The 14,948-nt window shown below is 42.7% G+C and overlaps 1 long non-coding RNA gene across 2 annotated transcripts in view; it reads right to left on the bottom strand.

Annotated features, from left to right (window-relative positions):
• LOC116448061 overlaps positions 1–14,948 on the bottom strand; it is a 119,640-nt gene that overhangs the window by 47,904 nt on the left and 56,788 nt on the right. For both annotated transcript variants that reach the window (XR_004241796.1, XR_004241795.1), the window contains exon 3: positions 948–1,026. This is a non-coding gene — a long non-coding RNA (uncharacterized LOC116448061). The remainder of the gene's footprint in view (positions 1–947; positions 1,027–14,948) is intronic.

Raw genomic sequence — 14,948 nt, 5'->3', positions numbered from 1 at the left:
TATTTGGAATCAGAACATTGAAGGTGACTCTTGTTAGGAGCTTTTAGATGGAACTGCCTATTGCTGCTTTATGTTTTCTGTCTGCATCTTTAAAAGAGCACTTTAGGAAAAAAATTGTGCATTACAGTTATACCTTACTAATTTCTAAGGAACAGAACACAGACACTCTTTGGACTGGTCCCAGAGAACAAAAATAATTTGAGAACAAAAACCCAAAAATCACTTAAGGAGAAAATAATTCCAGCTCTTGAGAAGTATGACTGGTGGTAAGATTGCCATCTTATATTTAAAATAATGAATTACAAATCCTGATCTTTAACACCCTGGCAGCAGAACTAAGAACTAATATCATCAGTGGGAATCCAAGCAGAAAGAATAAGTGCTTAGACCAAGGTAACAAAAGCAGAATGAGGAACAAAGCCTCATGATTTTATGTTGTGGGCTAGATTGCAAGTTAGCTATTCGGAATGATATTTTCTTTTCCTCTCTCTGCTAAAAACTTCTGTGTACAATGTAGAGTCACAGCATTCTTAATAGCTGGACTACTTCTGGCTTTTACAGTATGAGAAAATTTTGCTTCCTTGTTCTTATTCCTAAGGCATGTTGAAATATTCTGGACTCACAACTTAACTTTAAAACAAAAATATGAAGTTGTCTCAGCCCTTACAACTTCACTTCTACACTAGATTGTTTCATTTGAAAATTTGGTCTGTAAAAAGACAAAATGGCATTAAAAATTATCACCAATTCCACGTGGTATAAATTATTGAACAAAATCTCCCTGCTTTGTCAATAACAAGAACCAGTTTGGAGAACAGTACAGGAAGTGCATAAAATTCTCTCTTTACAGACTGTGTGGTATCATGATGCCCTATTGCTTGTCAGAAGCTACCCACGTCATTTTATCTCCACATCACTGAGAAAAAGACAATCTGAAGTTTGCTTACTTGTGCATCCTGGTCTGTTTACTCTTCTCCAGCTAGACAAAACCAAGGATGAGCACATTTCACATGTGAGTTTCATGCTCTGCAAGGAATGAAAGGTCAAAGGGTAGCAGGCAAAAGCTATTTGCCATTCAGTTCTAATTTCCCTCATAAATTATTAAACAATCCCTTATGCATTTCCATCTTTGATAGTCTTGTGGTATAAAGTGTAAGTCAATGGATAAGCTAATTGCAATAAGCAGAAGTGGTATTTAATGCACTGGACACTTTCAACAGCAAAGTAGTTCTAATTAGTGTTTCTAACTGATGTGACAGCAGTTTACAGAGCACCAAAATAGTTCCTCATTTGTCAAGTGGGTCCGAAGCTTATGGCAGCTTTCTGATCATCTCCCTTGCCGCAGGACCTGAAAGCACCTTCAAAAAGCTTTCTCTCATTGATCTTTAGTCAGATGCTGACTGAAAGGCACACAGCTTTGCCAGAAAGAAGATAGATATATGCTGTACCAGCATGAAAATGTCACTTACCTAATGAAAAAGGGTACCAGTTCCTAGCCCCTCTGTATGCATGTATATGCACACACATGAACATACCCAAACCCAGAGAGGAGTGAAAAGGGGCATTTCTTTTAAGTTAAGCATTTGATGTGTGTGTAAAGTACTGTTTGCATAAACTTACCACATCAGATCATGTAAGACATATCCTTAAATATACACAAATGACATCACACAGTCTATGACTGAAATGCAGGGATTTTCAAAATTCCATTAAGCTCTTCCCTCTAGATTTTTTGTTATAAGGCATGCACTGCATCAAATGAACTACATCATTAATTTCAAAATATCACCGTTTACTTTCCTTGTCTATTTCTCCTACTGTATCGATAGTTCAGCTATCTTGCTGTTCTCTGAGGGCTGAGGGAGTAAATGACGACATGTCGGGTAAAGAGCAAGTATCTGCCAAATACAGTGTCAAGAAAGTTCAGAACAGTTTTCTCTTTGTTGCACTTGTTTTATAGCCATCATTAAATTAAATATTGTGGTTAGTTATGGGATAAACTATGACATTTTCCTACATGTCTCAGACATTTAAAAGGGCCCATAAAAGCATTTATGAGACTTTAAAAATAGTTTTTAAATTCACTGCCAAGCAGGTCTGTCAAAAGCCACCCTTTACTGAAACATGTACTACATAGCAGGAGCTGTGCTGATGTGTTACAAGCAGCATTATTTGATGGTGCCATGTGTGTACCACAGCCTTACTTGGATGCTGGAGATGCAGCACTCCCTGTGATCCAAACATCATCCAGTTTCTCAAAGTGAGAAGATGATGCACGAAGAACTGTAACAAAACAGCTGAGTGGTATCTGCACATCCAGGCTGCCCATCTCTGCAGTGCCTGCACCACTGGCTTCTGACCAGGTACCTTGGGTTCTGGGGTTGTTCTGGCCATCAAAAATCTGGTGCATCCTTGCCCTGCTGTGTTCCACCAGGAGCCCTTCTTTGCTAGGTCTCTTGGGAACAAGAGTGCTGAAAAGCCAGCAGATATTTCAGGAGTGCTAAGCAGAACCTCCACCAGTCCATTAAGGGAAATTTAGAACTACTTTTGGCTCCGTGCCATATTGAGGGATGCCCATTTCCATTGCTCAGCCTATGTGCTTCCTTAAAAGAAAAGCTGACTTGAAAATGCATTATTTGCGCCATATAGGAGTTAAACCAGAAGAAAGGAATACTAATGGAGAAAGATTTTTTGGTTATTCTTTTCCTTGAGAAAGAAAAGAGATCTTCACTACACATTTCATCTCCAGAATGAATCCTGAGAGGGCAACTACTCCTTCCAGAGACAGAAGACTCAGTATCTAGAAATGGAGAACTAAAGAAACAAAAACCCCCCCTGCATTTAGTTTCAGCACACCCAGTAGTTTTACTTCAGCAGTTTTTCAGTCCCAAAGGCATGAGGGAGGAGCTATTTGGCTGATGTGAACATTTCTTTCTCTCCCAAGGCTTATACCCAGACTGAAAAAAAAACCAAAACAAAAAACCCAAACAAAATTCATTGCCATTGTGAAGAGCTTTGAAGCAAGCATGATAGATACACAAGCATGACCAGCTGAGAAATTAGGCCCACTGTCTCAGTAGGTGATCATTCCCTCCCTCTAAAGTCTGTCTCTGTAGACATTCCATAGTTTTTAAATACTCCGTTTGGCCAGCTGAAGTAACAGTGTCATTTCAAGTCAATCGCGGAGGCTGCTACTCCCAAATCTCTCCTCTTGCAGGAGACCACAGCTCATAAAAGTGTGTGGAAGGCGATCTCACTTAGTGCAGCACAGGCAATTAGGAATATGGAAGGGACTGGGTCAGAAGACAAGTCAGAAATAATAGAGAATATGCACTAATTGGAGAAGCTTTTTATTTTATTAGTGCTTCCATGTCAAATTAGTCAAATGTCTCAGGCACTTAGCGAGTGGGTGAGCTATGAATGCTGTGTGCCTGCCCAGCACAAAGCCATGCGCACCTTCCCATCTCACTACCTGTGCCTTTTCTCTGCTTTCTGGCCTCAGGACTCTGCCTCTCGTGCAGTGACTCTCTGCATCAGCCTGGCCACCTTGCAAAGCAGATCACCTGATTCACAAACCTAAAACAGTTATGTGACTAAAGCACCATCTGACACTCCTTGAGCCAAATCTTAGTTACTGAACCCCATCGGCTTTACAGTCTGGCTTCACTGCAGTGCAAGGGAGGCAGTGCATCCTTAAGTCCATGCAAAATCTGCCCATGCTCTGAACATTCTATGATAAGAGGCAGAATCATTTACATACTTCGATGAATGACAGCCCAATAGCCAAATGACAAGGCAAAAACCTGGTCTGAGCCAAGTGAGCATGGAAACACCTAAACCACTGCACAGGCTCCTGAGAGAGGCAGAAGAGCTGGAAGGGCAGTCTGAGATTTACCAATCCAGAATTTGCATTTGCCCTGGTTTGCTCTAATTTAAGGCATTTTCATGCTGGCTTTCAGGCTAGGCAGAGGATTATCAGTGCCCCTTCTTCCCTTTGAAATTCTCATACCAATTTTCTAAAAATAATCCAGAATACTATGCAGCTTTGTTTAGATTAAAAAACATTGCTGGAAAACTTGCTTTTGCATGGAAGTGCACTCTCTGCTTCTTCTGCTTTGAAAAGCAGATAGATGATAGGTGATGGAATGGGAGAGCCTGTTTCAGTTTCCCCTGTTCTTATCATTTCCCAAAAGGCTTTGCATCACACAGGACAGAAGCAGCCAAAGCACCATCATTTTACCATAGTTTACAATACTGTCTTGGAGAGACGCACATGTCATGGGTCAGTCATAGAAGCACTGTTGCTGCCTGTTTTGAGCTTCCCCTCCCCCCTCCCAAAGACATGTGCTCATAGCTCCTTTGTTCCAAGCGCGGGCAAAGCCAAATGTAACTCAGACTCTTCAGCAGTGTCTGATTGGCCGCTCGCCCCGGGTCCGCCCCCAGTCCTCCCCTTTCCCCTTCTCCTAATAAAAGATCGTCGAGGGAAAGCAAAGGCTCTCTCTCAGCTCAGCTACTTTCCTGTAAACATCTCTGGTCGTCTGTCTCATTTGAAGGCTTCTAACTGCAGGGAATTGAGCGAGCAGGGAGCTATATTTCTCCCTCTTTGCTTCTGCTGATGGTATTTGCTCTGCAGCTGATTCAGGTACCGATTTTAGAGCTACTAAAGTGCTAGATTGCCCGTGCTACCTCTCAAGGCTGCTCGAGGCTTTCTAAGGCATTGAAATACAAGCGCTAGCCGGTATAAAGCTGAAAAGATACCTTCCGCATTTGGCGCCCAGCGTGCTATCTCTGAACTCCGGTTCTGAGAGATTTTCAGGGTGTCCCGGCAGCTGTGTCTGCTGGAGTTAGCTCTGCACGTCCTGCTGTGCCAGCTCTGTGTGGCGAGGTGTTACTTTTTGTGTAACATCGAGCCCAGAGCCTCAGCCTGTACCCTCCCCCACGCCACGTGGCGAGGGAACGGCTGGAAAGCAGAAGACCCTTCTCGCGTTTTTTTTTCTCCGGACCTGCTTTCCTGTGATAAATCCAGAATTCTGGTGAGTATTTCCCTGCTGGTTTAGGGGCTCCTGTCTTAAGCTGGTGCCGGTGCAAACTTTCTCTTTTTTTTCCTCCTTTTTGGCGAGTTGGGGTTGAGGTTTGGTGGTGCATTTATAATGGGATCTGAAGTTTCTGCACACCATAGAGAAATATACCACCAAGTTCAAAGTTACCTTTCTTTAACTGGGCATAAATACCCTAAAAATCTAGTTCAATCTTTTGTACAATGGCTTTTTCAGTACTTTCCTAATCTGACCTCCGAAGACATAAGATCTGCTGAATTTTGGGATAAGGTGGGGAGAAAACTCTCCTCTCTGAGGCGTGCAGGAGATGAAACAGTTTCAAAATTCTTTCCTCTCCTGTTACTAAGTTATACTTTGCCGGATAAAAAGGCAGTACATGAAAAGCCATTGCAAAACCCCCCTGTTAATTCCCTTATACCCTCTTCCAACCCCTGTGTCCCGGACCCCTCTTCCCCTACGCTGGAAAACACAGCTAGAGCAGACTGCTTCTCAGCACAGGAGAGCTATCGTCCTCCTGGCTCACCCGTGTTTCCTCAGCACCCTGCCTTGGATGGGAATCCGGAGCCCATCCCAGGACCTTCCCAACCCCTTTTCTCCACTCCCTTTTCCCCAGTTTCTAGCCCTCATGTTTCAAGCGCGCGTAAAAACCCCTTCTCCCCCGATCTCTTTGTTCCCAGGGACGGCCATTGCCACGTGCTCGCAGGCCAGGAAAAAACCCCTCCCCCCAACCGCGTTTCTCCCAGTTTGTTTGTCTCCAGTAATGGCGGACGCAATGGTCCTTCCTCTCCAAACTACACCTCCCACAATCCCTTTCTCCCCCATCCCACAAATCCCTTCTTGTCCCCATCCCCTCCCACTCCTGCGTCACAACCTGACCCCGCCCCCGACTCCGCCCCCACAGCGTTGTGTTTCACCCCTCCCTCTGTTCCCGCCCACGGCTCAAGTGCCGCCCCTGCCTCCCACAACCCCGCCCCCGACCCCTCCCCTCCTCCGGCCGTGTCCCCGCCTCCACTCCCCGCCCCTGCCCCTCCACTCCCCGCCCCTGCTTCCCATTGTCCCGCCCCAGGTTCCCACAGTCCTGTGACTGCCCCTCTCAATCCGGGAACCCATGGCTACCAGGAAGTAACTCCAACTGCTTCTACTACACTCTCTTGTACTAGCAATGGAGCTAACCCTGACTGGAAACCCCTTTCTTATTCTGATATTAAGGATTTGTGCAAGGCAATTAAGGAGTTTGGAATGCATAGTAATTATTTTAAGAGCCTTTTAAGTGCTACTTTTGCAACTCACTTACTTGTACCTCATGATTTACTTACATTAATGCAAACTCTTCTCACACCTGGTGATTTTATGGTGTGGAAAAAGCAATGGAAAATAATTTTATCTGATTTATTAAAAATTTTGTGGCAAACTCCAGATAATTACCTGGATTTTGAAAACAATTATATCACATTAGACCTTTTATCTGGTGACAATAATATGGCAAATCCTCAAAAACAAGCAATGCTTATCCCTCGTCCAGTTCTTACTGAAATCACACGTGCTGCTGAAAAGGCCTTAACATTATTACCATCTCAAACTCCTCATTCTCATTATACCACCATCAAGCAATTGCCAAATGAAAATATTATTCACTTTTATAACCGTTTGTACGAAGCTGTCTCTTCCCAGGTCCCTAATCCTGACCTCCAACAAGCGCTCCTACTCGAACTTCTCCAAGTTAATACGAATGATGCTTGCAAACAAGTCATTCTCACTCTCCCGCTGTATCCTCCTCCTACTGTTGAATCCATCCTTGAAGTCTGTACGAAGAAGGTGCAGCTGAACACAGCTGCTCCCTTTTTGAAAAAAGTGGGGATGGTTGGGGAGGTTGTGGAGAATGTTACAGGTACAGGAGAAACTCAATCGCGCGGTAACTTTGTATGCTATCGTTGTCAGAAAAAGGGACATGTAGCTCGCAATTGCAGAGCAATTATAACTGCTGATAAAAACTCTCCAAAGACTGTTTCCCCAGGTCAACAGCAGGGAAACTGGCAACTCAACGCGTCCTAACAGCTCCGCGTTCAGACAAATAGGGCTGCAGACAAAGCAACTTGGACTTCTGGACTCAGGTTTAAGGTAACCTGTGATAAAGCACACCATTTCAACAACAACAAACAGACTGTAATACCCATTTCATTCCAGAATGTGGACCACATGCCAGAATTTACATACCTTTTTGTTATTGGGGACACTCGGGAAACACCTGCTGGGATAGAGGTTACACCCACACTGATGAAAGTGGATCAGAACGGGTGTTCTAACCTAATGGTACAATGTATATATCCACCGTACTTTATGCCTAAAGGTCAAGTCATTGCACAGGCCTTTCCACTGCCCAAATACCTGCCGACAGATGATCATATCCCAGCCATCTGTTGGACTGAGGTTTTGGGAAACAACAAACCTGTAATAGAATGTAAGCTCCGTTACAAATCACATAAAATCAGTATAATGGGAATGTTAGACACAGGTGCTGATGTGTCTGTCATTCCATTTGATAAGTGGCCTACGCAATGGGAATTGCAATCTCAGGGCATCATACAAGGGATTGGAGGTACCCAAATTGCAAAGCAGTCCAAACACACCATCCAAATTGAAGGCCCTGAAGGACAAATAGCGACACTTCGTCCGTATGTCCTAGACACCAAATTCACCCTGTGGGGAAGGGATGCCATGTCTCAGTGGGGAACAAAAATTGATATCACGCCTAGACATCAAAATTTTCCCTTGCAGGCCACTGAAGCAGAGTGCCATCCACATAAATTAACTTGGAAAACAGATGAACCCGTGTGGGTTAACCAGTGGTCGTTAAAAAAAGAAAACTTAGAGGCACTCAAAACATTAGTGGCTGAACAATTGGCTAAAGGAAATATAGTTCCAACTAACAGCCCATGGAACACACCCGTGTTTGTAATACAAAAACCGGGAAAGAACAAATATAGGCTACTCCAAGATCTTAGAGAAGTTAATAAGGTTATTGAAGACATGGGACCCCTTCAACCAGGTATGCCATCACCTTCAATGCTCCCACAACATTGGCATTTAGCTGTTCTTGACATCAAAGATTGCTTCTTTCATATTCCGCTCCACCCTGCAGATGCCCCCCGATTTGCATTTTCTGTACCATCTCTTAATCGCGAAACTCCCATGGAACGTTATCATTGGCTTGTGCTTCCCCAAGGTATGAAAAATTCCCCAACTCTCTGCCAAGAGTATATTGCTAAAATTCTATCTCCCATCCGTGCCAAAGCAGAGAAGGCCATCATCCTGCATTACATGGATGATGTGCTGGTGTGTGCTCCCAATAATCAGTATCTCGAGCAGACACTTAACATGGTGGTTGAGGCCCTAGAGGCCAAGGGCTTTGAATTACAACCTGAAAAGATGCAGAGAACAAGCCCTTGGAAATACCTCGGACTCAAAATCACAGAAACCTCTATCACCCCAACACCTGTCACCATTAATAATAACCCAAAAACATTAGAGGAAGTGCAACAGATCTGTGGGACACTGAAGTATTTAAGGTCATGGTTAGGACTCACCACAGAGGATGTAGCTCCTATTGCAAACCTGTTAAAAGGGGAAGGCGGTCCAGCATCCCCTAGATCCCTGACAGAAGAGGCAAGGCAGTCTCTCAAAAAGATACAAGAGCTCATTTCCACCAGACAAGCGCACAGGTATCAGCCCTCCCTACCCTTTAAGCTTGTCATTCTAGGGAAGGTACCACGCTTTCATGGCCTCATATTTCAGTGGGACAAAGAGCAGAAGGAACCCCTCATCATAATTGAATGGGTATTCCTTCCACTCCAACCTCCTAAAACCATCACACAGCCACAAGAACTAATGGCAAAAATTATCATGAAGGGCAGAGCAAGGCTCCGCACCCTGGCAGGATGTGACTTTGCATGCATCTATTTACCTGTAACAACTGATGCATTAGATCACCTACTCCAAAATAATATAAATTTACAATTTGCATTAGATAGTTACTCAGGCCAAATCTCAAATCATTACCCAAAACATGACATGTTTAATCTGCCATTCTCTTTCATCCCTCGAGAGATTCAAAGTAGAAAACCCCTCGATGCGATTACCGTTTTTACTGATGCCTCAGGAAAAAGTAAAAAGTCCGTGGTCACATGGAAAAATCCAAAGACGCAAAAGTGGGAATCTGACATCGAGGTAATCCAGGGATCACCACAAGTAGCTGAATTAGCAGCTGTCGTTAGAGCATTTGAGAGGTTCAAAGAACCCTTTAATTTGGTCACAGACTCAGCATATGTAGCTGGACTAACTGTTAGAGCTGAGCATGCTCTCCTAAAAGAAATCTCAAACAAGAAAATTTATGATTTACTCTCAAAATTAATTTATCTGGTTTCCCACAGAGAGCATCCCTATTTTGTCATGCATGTGAGGTCACATACAAACCTGCCAGGATTTATTGCGGAGGGCAATCGTAGAGCTGATGCTCTGGCTATGCCAGCAGACATAGTTCTATCAGCCGACTTACCAAAGCTCCCCCAAGTTTTTGAACAAGCAAAATTGAGCCATGCCATGTACCATCAAAATATTCCTGCTCTTATCCGCATGTTCCATCTGTCGTGGACACAAGCAAAAGCAATAGTGGCAACATGTCCCAACTGCCAGAAGCTACAGCTTCCATCACTGGGCATGGGGGTCAATCCCAGAGGCATTAATAGTGGTGAAGTGTGGCAAATGGATGTCACACATTTCCCTGAATTTGGGAGATTAAAATACGTTCATGTTTCTATTGATACCTTCTCTGGTGCTATGTATGCCTCTGCACATGCAGGTGAAAAGGCTAAGGATGTTGAAAAACATCTTGTCCAAGCTTTTGCTGTGCTCGGTATACCTGAGGAGATAAAAACTGATAATGGACCTGCCTACACCTCCCAGGAGTTTAAAAACTTTCGTCAGCAGTGGGGATTTCGACATGTTACAGGTATTCCTCACTCCCCAACTGGACAAGGCATTGTTGAACGTGCCCATCAAACCCTCAAGCGAATGCTGCTACAACAATCAGGGACCACCAAACTTAACTCACCTGTCCTCAGACTCAGCAAAGCACTGTTTACCATAAACTTCCTGAATGGCACCTTTGAGGATCCAAACCCTCCCATTTATCGTCATTTCCAGAACACCAGGAGACAGAAACTGCAGGAAAATCCAGAAGTCCTGATCCGAGACCCAGAGACTCAAAAAATCCAAGGACCGTACAAACTTGTAACTTGGGGACGTGGGTATGCCAGTGTATCTACCCCTCAAGGACTGAGATGGATCCCAGGCAAGTGGGTAAAACCTTATGTCACTTCCTCAAAAGTTAAGGAGGTTAAAACTGCCTCCTGGAAGAGACGCCGTAAAAAGAATCCTGATTTTGCACCTTCATGTAAACCCCCTACTGCAGATCTTTATGTCAATCCCTTAAGTTAAGTTGCACTGTTTTGCACTCAGGTTTTTGCACTGTATTTTGTAAATCTTTGTCCTGATACTCCATACCATAGATGTCCTGACTAAACCCCTGAGTTTTGACTGGGGAACTAGTTTAAAGGCATCTAGGTACTGTCGAGTTGTAGGGACGATAGATTACAATTATATTTTGCACTGTTGTTTTGTTACTGTTCTATGCACTTTTAAGTTACTAAGAGTTACAACCCAGCTTTAAAGAAAAAAAAATAGGGAATTGTTGCTGCCTGTTTTGAGCTTCCCCTCCCCCCTCCCAAAGACATGTGCTCATAGCTCCTTTGTTCCAAGCGCGGGCAAAGCCAAATGTAACTCAGACTCTTCAGCAGTGTCTGATTGGCCGCTCGCCCCGGGTCCGCCCCCAGTCCTCCCCTTTCCCCTTCTCCTAATAAAAGATCGTCGAGGGAAAGCAAAGGCTCTCTCTCAGCTCAGCTACTTTCCTGTAAACATCTCTGGTCGTCTGTCTCATTTGAAGGCTTCTAACTGCAGGGAATTGAGCGAGCAGGGAGCTATATTTCTCCCTCTTTGCTTCTGCTGATGGTATTTGCTCTGCAGCTGATTCAGGTACCGATTTTAGAGCTACTAAAGTGCTAGATTGCCCGTGCTACCTCTCAAGGCTGCTCGAGGCTTTCTAAGGCATTGAAATACAAGCGCTAGCCGGTATAAAGCTGAAAAGATACCTTCCGCAAAGCACTGCTACGTAACTTTTGTCTTGCATGCTTTGAAAACTGCTACTCTGTTTAGGTCTCTGACCTCTCTTCCAAGTCCCTGTCTTAATTATTGCTCTTGTATTTTCATTTCTGTTATTTGATCCACTTATTGACTTTTTTCTCTGATCCCATTTTGTGTTGCCCTAGCAAGCCTTCCTATCCTTTTATCAACTAATGTCCTATACTTTCACACTAATTTTTTACTAAACAATAGCTCTCCAGTTTCTTTTGTAGGTCCAGATTTGTTATGAATATTAATAGCTTTTTGCAAGCTCTATTTGTGGGAGAGTGCTGGTCTTTGATCTGTGGCTTTTTCTTGAATACACTACCATCTCTGCAATTGGGTTTTGGGTCCCTTTTATGTTTTCCTACCAGATTCCTTTCTTCATTTCCATCTTTTGCTTTTATTGCAGAGTTGGAAGCTGTGGAGGACCTTTAAGCATTTTTCTTTATTAAGTAAGCCCTCTCATACTGGCACAGTCTATGGCGATTCCAGCCCTCATTGTGGACTCTTTCTGTACATTCCCTAAAGGCATCAAGCCATTAGGTGGGAGCATGTAATTTGTTTTGTACTGTAGAATTCCTGCCATGCCTATATGTATTTAGACCACAGGCAAACCAATAAAGTTGTCATAGAAACAAAGCATTTCATGAATAAATCAATTCATAACAAACTTGTAAACTTCGAAGAATCCACTGTGCTTTAACAACACATCTATTATATAGAAACACTAATCATGTTTGTAATGAATAACGTACATATTCTACACATGTCCATTTGTTTAGTCCTGTTGGGCATCTTACAAATATTACATCTTTCCTGTATGTTGTGCATATCTCCACAGCAAGAAAAGACAGAATTGGATGCTTGCATGATAATCTACCAGCAGGAATTTTTCTATTTCTTTTTTGATGTGTGAGGTGGAGGTTCAGTAAACTCTGAAAGCCTTTTTTACATGCCAGAGAGGATTGAAAGTATCAGTGCAGTAATTCTTTTTCTAGTCACAGACAACTTAATAGGACTTCATCCACTCTTCATATAATTATAAAAAAGCCTAGACAATGAGAGCCTGATAAAAGAAGCAGATAATATTGCTGAGAGCTGATAATACAAGCATAAGTTCACAGGCTGAGAAAAATCCAACCTTCTTTTACTCCAGTTTAGTCTCACTGAAATACATGCACCTGTGGTGGAAATGCTGCTAGAATTGATCATAATACAGCATTGAAACTTCACTTTACACATCATGCTTTTACTAGCACCTAAGAGAAATGGGTGCCAAACACCACCTGATTGCACAGCACTCTGCCTGGGTGGGAATGGCCAGGCCAGACATGATGGGGATTTTTTGGAGTCTCAGTCTAACAGTCCCCTGATTTCAAATGGATAGTCATGCAGTGAGGTAGTACTTGCTGTGAGTTGCACAGTATGTTTGAACTCCAGCTATCAAAGCAAAGGCAATGGAGAAATATTCAGGTATGCATGTGAGAAACATGCCTATGAACAAGATGGAGGAAAAAAAGCACATGATGCAGGGGAAAAAGAGAAATAACACATTATTAAAGAAAAATGGTTAGCATTCAAATTCAGAGGCTGGGTGTCTTCCCACAGATAGATACACATGATACACATACAAGGACAGCCTTATGGGGCCCATCCATATGGGCTCCCAAAGGACAGAGCAGGTCCCTCCCCAGCACCAGACCTTCTTTCCAGTCTCTGCAAAGGAAGAGGCAAGCTGAGGTTTCTGCTACAGTGAAACACCTTTCTGCCTTCTCTGTACAATAGCACTCAGGGAAAAAGATATGGATAATAGTCTTAAGCAACTATCTCAAAAAACGTGTGCCTGAATAACAAATTGCTAACATAAATTGGTAGCATGATACATTATGTATGGCACATGAATCTGCCAGGTGCAAGGCAGAGTCTCGTTCTCCTGATTCCAGTAATTAAGCAGTAGGTTATTAGTTTAATATTGTTCTATAACCCATTAATACTATGTAAGCTTGATCACAAATACCATATTAACTGTATAGATACATCTCACTTCAAGGAGTTATTCTGAAACAGCAAAGGAAACACAAACAAATTGAAGCAATATATTTTATAACTACAAGTTCAAAAAAGTCTCCTTTCTTTGGAATTCATTTAAGTGCCTTTTCTAGTTCTCTGGAATATTCATTATTAGCCTTGCAGTTAAGAAAATTCCAAGTATTTATTTTATTATATCTTGGATATTTACAGGAGACAAAGAAGCACTTTAGAAAGAAAATTCCACAACACATTTAGGTGGTCTGTGTCTCTGCAGAATTTTCCCCTATTCACAACTGGAAGGCTGCAAATAAAGAATTTGGCTCACAGACATATGCTGCAGGATGGGGAATTTTAGTGTAGCCTGTGCACAAGACCAAAGCTCTCACTGAGTTAGTGCTGTCCAGGAATATGCTATAGGGATCACAGCTCAAAAGTAAAAATCATTTGCTTTCAAATTCACAGAGCCTTCTTTTAACTACGTCGTTTACAGATATGTTATTTCCATAGAACAATACATTATCCAGTAATTAGGTTCATTTATGGAATCAAATCAAGGCTGTCTACATTTCTGCTGGGTAATGTTCTTCACAAAACAATCCTCTCTCCTGGCTCCTCTGATTATTTTATGATTCCTCTTGCTTCTTGTCAGTACAGATTAAAGGTAACACACACAGCTGGGAACAAACATAATTTTCTAGCAATAGCATTTTGTTTTCCTTAATAATTAACAAGTGCTGCTGACTAACCTTCCAGTATAAAATGTGCACCTTATCGAAAGGGAGAGGACACAGGTTAGAACAGCTCACTTGGGATATCAAAATAAGAAGTGTGATTAAAGTATTAAAGATTTAGAGGTTGACATTAAGGGATGAAAGGTGGAATTACTGTAAATATAAAACTGTTCAGCATTAAATGCAATGTGTTACACTTGAAACAGTCTCTCAAAGTGCTAACATTTCGGCATTAATTATTAATAGAAACTGACAGCTCATTTTTAATTTGAGCCTAATGACAAGGTTCCTTAAGAGATAAATACAACACACTGGCTCAGAGGGTTTGTGGATCTTTTGAAAGGCTCTCTAGGTTGTCTAGACCTTAATCTGAAAATTCCTCATAAAATAACAGTCTGTCCACAGAGATTAAAAAAAACAAAAACCAGACAAATCAATGCGTACCAGCTTGCTCTCTAGTTTGGGGACACCTGCCCCACCTCAGCAGAGTGCCACTGGCAGCACTCCCCTCCTCTGCTACACATCCAGATGGACATGGAGAAAGTCCCAAGGGTGCACCACCAGCCTTTCATCGCCCCCTTCCCCACCAGACAAGAGCTTTGGAAAACGTGTGTTTCGTCTTCTGAGTGCTTTTCTTATCAGACCACAAACATCATGTTCACCCATCGCTAATCACTTAATGTCTTTAGAGCAACTACCCATCTCCTTTTCCTATTTGTCAATTTTGAGTTATGTCACCAAAACAATGATTTTTAGGACCCAGTTCTGATCCCACCTCAGTCACCATCACTCAGAAATAGAGTCACTGCCATCAGGGATACAAGGAGGACAGATATAGACCAAAATAAAAGGACAGGCCCCCAGGTCAGGCCAGGCAGAAGGACCTTTGGTA

Source organism: Corvus moneduloides, chromosome 9 (assembly GCF_009650955.1).
Source record: "Corvus moneduloides isolate bCorMon1 chromosome 9, bCorMon1.pri, whole genome shotgun sequence".
Classification (NCBI taxonomy): Eukaryota; Metazoa; Chordata; class Aves; order Passeriformes; family Corvidae; genus Corvus; species Corvus moneduloides.
This window is presented reverse-complemented; position numbering and strand designations above follow the sequence as displayed.